This window comes from Cynocephalus volans, chromosome 2 (genome assembly GCF_027409185.1).
Source record: "Cynocephalus volans isolate mCynVol1 chromosome 2, mCynVol1.pri, whole genome shotgun sequence".
Taxonomy (NCBI): Eukaryota; Metazoa; Chordata; class Mammalia; order Dermoptera; family Cynocephalidae; genus Cynocephalus; species Cynocephalus volans.
This window is the reverse complement of record NC_084461.1, coordinates 193227235-193239142: the sequence shown is the minus strand read 5'-3', so window position 1 is coordinate 193239142 and position 11908 is coordinate 193227235.

Genomic DNA, 11908 nt, shown 5'->3' with positions numbered 1-11908 from the left:
AAAACAGAGCCTTATACATAGTAAGTACCAAGCAAGTGTTAGCTACTATTATTATCATCTCCAGTAAAGTAGCCAGCATATAGTAGGCCCTACTACATGTTTATTGATTGCCTGAACTAATGCATGAAAGAATGATTGAATGAATGGATTTTATTTTTGGCTTTAATGAAAGCAGAGTACCTCTCTTGAAACCAAATATGATGCTGTTAACAATAGCTTCTACTTATTCATCACCTACTACACACCAGGTGCTGAGCTGAGTGCTTTCATACACATTCTTCCCAACAGCCCAACAAGAGAGGTACTATTATTAACCACCCCTTTTCACAGATGAGGAGACTGAGGCTCAGAGACATGAAGCAGTTGCCCCAGGGAGAACCAGAATTTGAAGCTGTGCCTTTTGGACTTGGTGGAGATATTACCATGTCTAGATTACTGGTGGCCCTGATTGCTTCTAGAAGTGACCTTACGTTCCTGGCTCTCTCTGGCTCTTCTCTCTTGAAGGAATGGGGGCTGGGGGCAAATACAGGCAGGGGCTGGCTGTGATGCACTGGTTCCTCCCTGACCCTGGGGAAGGGCCATGACTCCCCACTGTGAACACACACCTGCAAAGAAGAAGGCAGCCTGCTCAGTTTCTTTCCTGTTCACAGAGAGACTTTTGACCCTGGTTTCTCGGATTCTTTTCTTCCCCCATCCATCCCCAGGGCACCAGCCCTCTCGCTGTGCTCAACCCTCCCCACCTCCCCACGCGCAGCACAGAGCAATGGTGGAGCCGCAGACAAGGGCGCCTTTCTTCAAAGTGGTTCGCCTTCATCTCATAAATTCTCAGCCCCGGCTTGATTGGCTGCGACGGAAGGGAGCCAGGCCCCCGCTTGCTCCTCAGATACAAAGTGAGTTGTGTGCAGTCTGCCCACGTGAGGTCACTCGCAGGGGCCTGCGCCTCTCAGAAATCCCAAAGGACTAAATACCAAAGAGCCTGGTCACAGGATCAAAATTATCTATGGCAAGACAAAGGAAAGCAGATAGTGGGAAAACCAAGACAATAAAGAGGCAATGCGGATGAGATCTCCTGGTCATTTCTAACCTGAGGACTTAAAGGACATTAACCCTTTCTCCCCCTACCAACATTTTAGCTTCCAGCCAAACAGACTCTAGGGACAAATTGAGACAGTGCCCAAACCTCGAGGGAATGGTCCCAAATTCAGCCAATCCTGGTGGTTCCTTTTGCCACTTTCAAGAACTCACATTTCCCATGGAGTGTTATTCCAATGTTTCCAATTTTTAGGCACTAAAATTAGTCCAACTGTGCCTTCTAATTCTGTAGACACAACCCAGCTTGTGCAAATGTCCCTCTCTTCCATTTCTGGGTGGATTTTTGCATATTACAGACTGCCAATTTTGTCGAGCATTCTTGGAGAAGATAGAAGTTTAAAATCATCTAGCTGCTTGCCATGAAACAGATGCTGTGGAGCCCAAAGTTCTGGTTCAGAGAGAATGCTTCATGGAGCACCCTCACAAAAAGAAAACACAGACATCCTGCATAGATCCCCACTGCACACAGCAGTTAAGAATATGAACTGTAATGTACTGAGCAGTTCCTATGGACCTAAGTGTTTTCCAGGCTTTTCTTTATTTGACAGGATTTTATTTGATCCTCACAGCAATCTTCCCTCTGAAGTAGATAAGATTTTTATATCCATTATACAAATAAGGAAACTCAGGCTCTGCAAGATTAAATAATTTGCCCAAAGATGCAGCTAAAAATGGACCATGTTGAGATTTGAACCCAGATCCCTCTTACTATAAAAGCTGAATTTTTCACCTCAGTGCTTAATAAGTGGTCCTCATTGTTTTCAATGCCATAAAGCACAACACATTATTTGCTAGAATGCAAAGATGCTCACAATCTAGGAGTGTAAGTCCAGGCAACAAAATTGCATGTAGTAAAAAAGGTAGATAACAGATAGATAGATAGGAGGAAAAATACTAGAACAATCTTTGCCAAAATCTCATGATTTTTTGCTTTCCAACCACCCCTCCGCAACCATGGTGCCTTTTGCTTTCCAAGTGTTCTTCATGAAGCATGTATAACTTTTGCCATTAGGAAAGAAGTATGTGTGCGTGTGTGTGAATGCATGCTTGTGTGCTTTAAAAGCAAGAGGGAATAGAGAAGATGGCAAAGTAGGCCAAAGGAAGCCAGAATGTCAGTTACTTAAATCCCGCCCAAAATTGCAATTGGGGGAGTTCAATGTCATCCCAAGCCCTGATGAATCAAAAGTCTTGAGTCATCTGCCCCTTTGACCAAGTGCAGCTGAGTGGCAGTGACATGAGAAAGCCCTCTACACAATGTCCTGGAGGGTGTGCTTTGAGGAGGGAAACAGAGAATGGGGGAAAGTGATAAAAGCTCACCTAAGCAAGGGTAAAGGTTTCCTTCCTACCAGGCCCTTCCAAACTATGACTTTTGCTGCTCAGATCCAGTCAGCCCCAGCTTTATCAAGAAATGCCAGAGCAGTCACGGGAGAAGGGGCAGAAAACCTTCAGCCTGGCCCCCAAGAAAAACCCTAGGAGTCTGGCAGGAGGCAGCCTCGCTGATTCCAGGCCCATATTTTTCATTTCTTGTTTTAACAGTCATAAACGCCTTCCGATGCCAAAGCAGAACATGACTTTAATCCAGATAAAATAAAATTCCTAAACCCTGAAAACTATACAGAGATTTACAGGCCAATTTTAAAAAGCGAGAGCCTTAGTCGGTTCCAGGAGTGGCACATTCCACATAGTTTGCACTGGGTGCTGCCCTGGGGCCCTGCCTCCTGGGGACGAGGTCCCAGGACATGTCGCTCAGCCCTGAAATCCACAATCTCTTGGCAGAGACAATGTAGGCAAATGCTGTCCTCAGTATGGACTCTTCTCAGATTCCTGGGCTATGGGGTCTCTTGGTTTTCAGGAATTCTAATATGTTCCAGCTCCCCTCTCTCCATTTCCCCTCCACCCCAGCTGTTGCAGAAAACCGCAGTCAACCTCTTCTTGCTCTCAGGAGCCAAGTTTTCTCTAAGTAAACACAGAATGTAGGGGAAGATCAGTTCTCTTCCATTCCAAGCACTGTGGGTCAGGTCAAGGCTGGCCTGGTACCAACCCTGAGAAGCCAGGTTAGGGGTGGTTCTGGGGTAACCATGGGCTGTCACTTAGGGGAGGCTATGTGCTAAATGCTTTATCAACATGGTCTTGGTGATTACTTGGGGGTTACCTCTAGGTACTGGATCTCATCTCTTTGCCCCTCCAGGTTCACTCAGCCCCTTGTCCCCCTGCTCTGAGTCCAGGGGGCTGACCTGGGTGGACCTTATTAGTGGGCTCCCTCTGACTTCTGGTTGGGTTTGTCCAAGAAGAAAAGAGGCAAAGGCAGGAGGTCAGGGGATAGAAGACCATAAAGTTGGACATTTGTCCCTCAAGCTCCTCCTTGCCGCTTTGCTGTGGGCTGGCTGTGCTTCTTCTTCTTTTTTACCCCCACCCCTGGCTGTGCATCTTTTAAAAGCCACAGCTCCTGTTGGGTGACTCTTTTTGTACAGCTCCCCTTTCCAGGTTCTGCAATTGACCCTTCTTGCTCCTAAAGGCCTAGGGTAGTAACAGAGACTCATTTTGTTAGTCCCAGGTATTGTACTCTATCTCCGTGATTCCTATAAGTCCTCCCCACACCTGCGCAAAGAGTTTCCTTATTAAACTGTCCTCAAATTACCGAGGATGAGCACACCCTCTGTTTCCTGCCAGGCTCCTGACCAATGCATTTGTATCATCACCAGATTATAGAGGAGGAGACTAGAACTCAGAGAAATTAAGCCACTTGCTCAGGGTTAGTTATCTGGGATTTGCATTCGGGTTGGCCAGACTCCTAAGTCTAAGCTCTTAGCCTATTAACAACTATAAAAAAAAAAACCCCAAAAACTTTTATTCCATGCCTGCTATGTGCCACACAGTGTGCTGAGCACTTTTGCCTGTATTTCTTAAATCCTTGCAAACACTCTAGTATAGATAATACTTACTTTCCCCGTTTTACAGATGAGAAAACTGAGGCTCAGGAAGGGAAATTCACCTGCCAAGACCACAATGTTAAAAAGGAGCAGAGATTGCAGGAATGGAAGAAGATACCAGGCCAGAAGTGGGAAGGTGGTCCAGGCCTTTGCCAGGAGGAGGCCTAGGTAGCCTGGGATTCCTTTGCGTTGGTGCTGCTGGGGGGCGCTTAGACAGGGTTCTGTTCATGTTGACATTTACTGAGTGTCTACTTTGTGCTGGGCTCTGGGGCATTCTGCTTAGGGGCAGAGGAGTCAAGAACAGGCTTATGCTGCAGATGGGAAAGTAGGATGGCTTGGGGGTCAGGTGTGAGGCTAAGTTTGTCATATACCTGCCCATCCCCTCATACCTAGAAGCCCTCTTATCAGTGCTACCCCCAAAAGCACCTCTCTACACTGTGGTGTCCCGTGGCAGTCCACATTACACTTGACTCTCTGCCTTTCTCCCCCACATCCCAAGCCTAGCTGTTCCTAAATCACTCTGCTGGGTCTCTTTTCTTCTCTTGTTCACCTTAAAATGCCACCCCCGTCTGTCTCTCTATTTATCTATCATCATCTGCTTTATAGCTTTATTAAAGTATTATTGACATGCAATAAACTGCACCTATTTAAAGTACCATTTGATAAGTTTTGACATATGTATACGCTTGTGAAATTATCACCACAATCAAGATAATGAACATATTATCACTCCCCAAAGTGTCTTCAAGCCCCTTTGTCATCCCTTCCCCCTCTCCTACATCTCAGGGCCCAGGCAATTACTGATCTCCTCTCTGTCTAGAATTTTATATACACGGAAACATAGAGAAGACTGGCTTCTTTCACTCAGCATAATTAATTTTAGATTCATTCATGTCATGCATATCAATATTTCATTCCTTTTTATTGTTGAATAGTCTTCTATTGCATGCATGTGCTACAATTTATTGTTTCTTTATCTATCCATGATTCATCAACCTATCCACTTCCTTTAGAAGTGAAATTATTTGTAAAGATGTTGATCATGGCATTTATATTTAATAGCAAAACACTTCTAATAACTTACATCTCTACCTAAAGGTAAAATGTTAAATAAAGCTCAGTAATCCCATACAATGAAACACTATGCAGCCATCAAAAAGAATGGAGTCACTCTGCATGACATCAGACTCCAACTGGTCAAATTGTGGCCAGTCTCAACATGGTATTACATTCCAAAGAATCATCAGTTCTGAACCCACAAAACACTGGAAAATAATTGACAACCTAATTAAAATCTCTTTGAGGAATCCTTAAGATCTCCTCAAGTCTTCTTTATCATAATTGCTACTTTCTCGAATGCTTCTCCTCACTTCCTCCCAAACTCAACATGGGTTATTATTATTTTTTCTTCAGGCACTCCTTCCTTCATAATCCTTCCACCCCCTTTTTGATCTACTCTGTTTTACCCCAGCTAGCTTCAGGTCCTTCCTGATGCAAATCAAGGTACTCACTCTTAGCTTTTTCAAGTCCTTGATGAATCCAACAAAGGTCTGGAGGTTAAGCAGACAAAGGCAGAATCCTCCGGAAGAAATCATAAGGGAAAGGGTGATGAATACTAGGTGATGTTTTTATCCCTGTATTTATACACATGCACACATACATGGGAAGATGCCTATGACACATTGTTGAATATAAAAAACAAGTTATGAAACATCCACGCTTGTAATAACTCATTTAATTTGTATTCTCCAGTAGATTACAAAATCCCTAAGGACAGAGACTGTAACTGTATTTTGACCCATGTATCTCTAGTGCCTGCTGCGTGTTAGGTCTTTAAATATATAGTCTTTATTGCTTAATTAGATGTTTATCAACATTTGGCAGTGGAGGGCAGGCCTGTGGCTCACTTGGGAGAGTGTGGTGCTGTTAACACCAGGGCCACGGGTTTGGATCCCTATATAGGGATGGCTGGTTAGCTCACTTGGGAGAGCGTGGTGCTGACAACACCAAGTCAAGGGTTAAGATCCCCTTACCGGTCATCTTTTTTTTTTTAAAACAAACAAACAAAAAACATTTAGCAGTGGATATTAATGAATGATGAAATTGTGGTTTGTTTACACTTGCTCATTAATATTCTTTTATATTGTTTGGATTTTTTTTGGAGAGCTTGAGCATCTTTTTTTTTTCCTTTCTCTCTCATTTTATCTAATTTACTTATTTACTTTTAGATATGATTTTTATAATCTGGTAAAGCAAAAAGCTTTTTAAGTTTTAAAAATGTGAATGGAATGGAGGGAATTTGAGACATTTCCTTGTAGCAGAGAGAAGAGAGTTGGAGACTTTTGGCACCTGTTAAATGGTATCTATTAAATAACACTGTGGAAGGAAAAACAAACTCAAGTATCTCAAAATCAAACCGATCCTTTAAGTGAGAGGGACCTCTGTGTTTGCCTGGTGCATGCAGACACCCCACCAACCTTTTCTCCAGCCTCCCTAACAGATTGGGATCTAGCCTGCTTGAGATCCTCCCAATAGTTTCCAAACAGCCTGGAACATCATCAGAGGAGCACCAAATACAGGGTTCTCAGCTGGCTGGCTGTGATCACCACAAAGGCTGTGCCATTCTTATTTTCATGGCTATCTTTCTAACATGACCTGCTACAGCCCTTGATTGGACAGCAATGTGCAGAAATGGAGAGGAAAATTACTTACTGACACCTGGATAGCATGTCGAAAGTATCTTTGCTTTGGATACTTCTATCTGCCCACATATCTGTCCATCCATCCACCCATCCATCCATCCGTCCTCCATCATCCATTTTCCCATCCATCCATTCATCACTATTTATCTACTATCTATCTATCCATCCATCCATCATCTATTATCTGTTTATTTATTTCTACATATTTTACTCCTTTTCCTTTGACCATCCATTACCTGTCCATTGATTCTAATGAAGACAACAGATGTTACTGTTTTCCTCCTGTAGCTGAAAGAAGATAGTGATTATTTCCATAGTAATACGAGCGTCTACTAAGAACCTATTGGTTACTGGGCACAGTGTAAAGAAATCAGAAAGTGCTTAGCACATTGCCTGGCACATACAAGTAGGAAAAACCATTATTTTGAGTTCATTCCTTTTTAGTGGTTGTAATTGCAGATCTTTGCTACTGCTTCAATGAAACCTCATTCATTCATAACAACTGGTGTGAAGGGCAGGTTAAGAGGTCTGTCTGCATTAAAGAAACTGTTTAGAAACCTTAAACAAAATGAACCTTTATTTCTTTTGAATACAGAGGAAACTTGACAAAGAGAGAGTTTCCAAGTGGTAATACTTCCCTTCTGCGCTAATCAACATTTAAAACTCATCGGGATTTGGCAGGAATTTATTTGGGTAAGAGTGAAGTGCTAAAAGCCTTAAGACAATTTATTCTTTTAAAGACATGAAACATGGCCTGTACAATCTTCTTTTTTTTTTTTTTTTTTTCTGCACAATCTTCTTGACACTGTTATTCTGGTAAACTTTTCTTCACAGGTAGACCAGAGGTAAACCACAGCTTAGGCCTGGTTGAATTATAACAAATTCCATTATTAGCACAGTTCAAATTAATGAGATTTTCCTTTACTTCAGTTTCAAAAGAGGCTAAAAGCCACTTAGTAACTCGATACCTCTTGTGAATCTCATTACTAGAACAGTTTTTAAAACACAGTTTGGTCTTTGGTTACCATAGGAAATTGAAAAGGCCCAATGACTGTGTTCCATTTTGGATCCAAGTTTTATGTCCGGCAATTCATTTAAGCTTTGATGATTTTTTAATTTAAAAAATTCCGCACCAGTGCTCAAAAAAAATATTAGCACACAGTGAACATATGAAAGGAATATTGACCAGCTGAGTCAGTATAAGAAATAATGACCAGTTCATCGTATGAGTTCTATGCAAAACAAACAAAAAAAGATGAAAAGTAAATAAAACTTTCAAACTTTACAATATTTCTCTCTAAGTTCTTACTAGCCACAGATGCAAACGTTTGTTTCTTGTGTTTTATGTCTGGCAACCTCTTAAATTAAGTTGGATTTGTCCCAAGGACCAAATAACAAAATTAATTCCTGAACAAGGGCCCTCCAGAATGTTTTTTCCTTTCATTTTGTTTAGTCACTTTTATAGTCCTTTCCTTCTTCGAAGTAATTTGGATTTGATTGCTTCTTTGTGAGATTCTAATGTCAAGACTGTGTCTAATTTCTGTTTTATGAAGAAATCTGGAAACTACACAAAGGAATGAATTGAGATGCAGAGTCAAATAAAATCTGTAATGTGATAACTCTATCAACTCTGCCTGGAAAGATACTGTATTTCAATTAGATCTTGAGACATGTTCTTACATAAACTGACAGCATCTGATTGACAGTGTTCGTCTTCCTGCAAAACACAATTTACAAGGACAAGGTGAGCTTGGTTTGGTGTTCCAAAGGTACATTGGATTTCTTACCTCACCCAAGCCTGACAGAGCAGATAGGCTTGCTTCCACATTAAATAAGAATTGAAAACATTAATAATTCTCACCAGAAAAAAAAAAAAAAGATATTTAAAATTTAAAGAAATAATAATAATACTTAGCATTTAAACAGTACTTTACATCTTCAAAGCACTCCATAAACATCGGTTCCAATTCTCCAGGCGTGCAGGGGTCTTTGATGTAGAGAAGAGCTCAGTGCACAGTGGGGGAGATGAAGCTACAACCAGAAGAACTGGGCCCAATTAGCTAATTGTAACACTTTCATTTTTTCCCCCTGTTCAGTTTCATTTTTTTCCAACTACCTTTTGTTCTCATTTAGAGCTCTCACAGGGTCACCTACACAGGCCTGCTGGTAGTAACTAGGCTCCCATCCAAACCCGTCCACAAGACCTGCATTCTTCCCGCCCCCCCTCCCATTCATAGTGAAATAAAGATAAAAATTTTTTTTAAAAGTCCAAATGTATTTCAATTAGATTTATTTTATTTTCGGAGTTTGCCTTTCCAATTTTTCAGTGGAGTGAAATGTCCTTTTACTCATAAGATGATAGGAGGTACTATGTTTTGTGGATAGTAGATTTGTTTTTGTTTTGATTTTTGGTCTTTTCTTAGCAAAACAAGAAATTGGTGATCCTATGTCAGTCTCCACAATTCTCTCTGGAGATTGTACCCATGTACAAAATCTAAAGATTGGGGAAGCTCTAATCTTGCTGACCCCCAAGACCCCTGGCAGTGTGGATTTGATATTTATCTTTACAGTAATACTCAGTGCATGTAAGGCTGCACTCGGCTTGGTGTCGTCCGCACCACGCTCAGACACTGAGCACACCGGCCATCCCTATATAGAATCCGAACCCGTGGCCTCGATGCTAATAGCACCGCACTCACTCGAGTGAGCCACAGGGCCAGCCCATCAGGGATTCTTCTAAAGGGGGTAATCTCCCCCACTTTTTGTAGAAGTATAGATCAATATCACCTTTTGCAAAAATCTATTACATTTGCAATCCTTCATATCCTTTGACCCAGCAATTCTACTTCTAGGAATTTGTTTTAATGAAAAACTCACACATTTGCAAATAAATATGCAAGCATATTGGTGCAGTCCTGTCCGTATTAATGATAAACTGGGAAGCACCAAGGACCCACCAATAAGGGAATAATGGAATACGGTGAGACACATCCAGGCAGTAGAGGACATGATGCTGTCCCTTGCAAGTTAATGACACAAATCTACATGTCCTCACATGAAGGGACGTCTATAGGGCTCATTCATCCAACACATATTTCTTGAGCACGTACTATGTGTCAGGCACTGTTCTAGGCACAGAGGATATAATGGTGAACAAAGGAAACAGAGTCCTTACATTCTTACATTCTAGTGGGAAAGTATTTCACAAATACTTACGTATTATCAGGTAATAACATAGTATTCAGTTAAAAAAAAAAAAGGAAGGTTCATGGAAAGACTGCCCTGGAAAACAGTTTGGCAGTGTGTCATAAATATATACCTACTATGTGATCCAGCAATCTCACTCCTGGGTATTTACCCAAGAGAAATGAAAAGTTATATTTACACCAAAACCTGTATGTGAATGTTTATAGTGGATTTATTTGTAATCACCCCCAAACTGGAAACAACCCTAATGTCCTCCAACTGGTGAACAGACAAGCAAACTATGGTATGTACACACAATGGAATATTATACAGTAATAAAAAAGGAATGAGCTGCTGATTCATGTGACAACATGGATAAACCTCAAATGCGTTATGCTAGGTGAAAGAAATCAGACACAAAGGGCTATGTACCTTATGATTCTGTTTATATGGCATTCTGGAAAAGGCAAATTATAGGCCCAGAGGATAAATTAGTCATTGCCAGGAGCTAGGGGTAAAGAAAGGGAATGATTACAAAGGGGCAGAAGGGAATTTGGGGTGTGTGTGTTAATGGAACTGTTCTGAACCTCAGTTGTGGTAATACTTATACAATTGTAGATGTTTTGACAAAGCTCATAGAACTCTACACTAAAAATGGTGGATTTTACTATATGTAGACTATAGCTCAATAAACCTGACTGAGGAAAAACAACAAGGTACAAAAGATGTATAAAGTATGATCCCATTTTTGTGAATAAAATAGTAAAAATATATGTTGGAATATGCTTAGGAAAAAAATCTAGATGAATATCCACTACGCCAAATTGTTAACAGTAGTTATCTGGGTTGGGGAAAGAGATGTCTCATTTTCTAAATTGTACGCTTCTTTCATGTTTGAATATTTTATAGGGCATGTGTTACTTTCAAAATTAGAGGGGAAATCAGTTTATTATACAAAATTTAATTCCCAGTGCTGGCCAGGTTGCTGTGGATGGGTATAGAACTTAGAGATGCTCAGGTTATGATTTGATCCTAGTTCTGGCTCTGGAAGGCAAGAGTGTATTCAAGCTGTAGAAGATGCAGTGTGACTCCGGCAGACTCCTCTAGAAGCCCTGTAAACACCCTCCTCTGTGGCCTGGGATCCTCCCTCAATCTGCCCCAGGCCAGGTGAGGAAGTGCTACCGTTCCCTCACAGCTGCTGCTGGAGGGACCTGACCGCCCCCCACCCCCCCTTGCCAACCCCAACTGAGTCCCATGGGACTGATTTTTCTGGACAGGGATAGAAGTGGGGCTTGGAGGTAACAGGGCCCTCATCCTCCTGCCAAGGAGAATAGCTGCCTGTGGCCTATGGTACTTTAATACCTCTGATGATAACAGCTAAATATTTATTGACATTTACTCTGTGCCAAGCACTAGCCAGGGGCTTACTACTTAGTATTATTATGTATTCCTTTCTTCAACAAATATTTGTTAAACATCACCAATGTTCTAGGCACTGGGACAAATATAAAAAACAGCAGCAAACAAACAGGGAGAAAAAACCCCCAAAACCGTGCCCTCATGGGGCTTACATATAAAAACAAATGTATGCTATGTCAGGACTTTTTTTTTTTTTTTGTCAGCTGGCTGGTACGGGGATTGGAACCCTTGACCTTGGTGTTATCAACACCATGCTCTAAATAACTGAGCTAACCAGCCAGCCCTGTCAGGGCTTTAGATGCTATGAGAAAACTCAATAGAGTGAGCAGTGTGAGAGGGAAGGGCATGATGTTTTAGGGGCTGTGATCTGAGACAGCCTTTCTGATATGGAGACATCTGACCCAAGGGAAGTGAGGAGGAGAGCTGTATGGAGACTCTGGGGAGGAGGACCTTGAGGCTGTTGTGTGAAAAGAACCATGGGAGGTCAGTGGCCCTGCAATAGAGTATGCACGAGGGAGGCTGGCAAGGGTCAGAGCAGAAAGTCAGTTTCCCCAGAGTCCTGCAGGTCATGGCATAGTG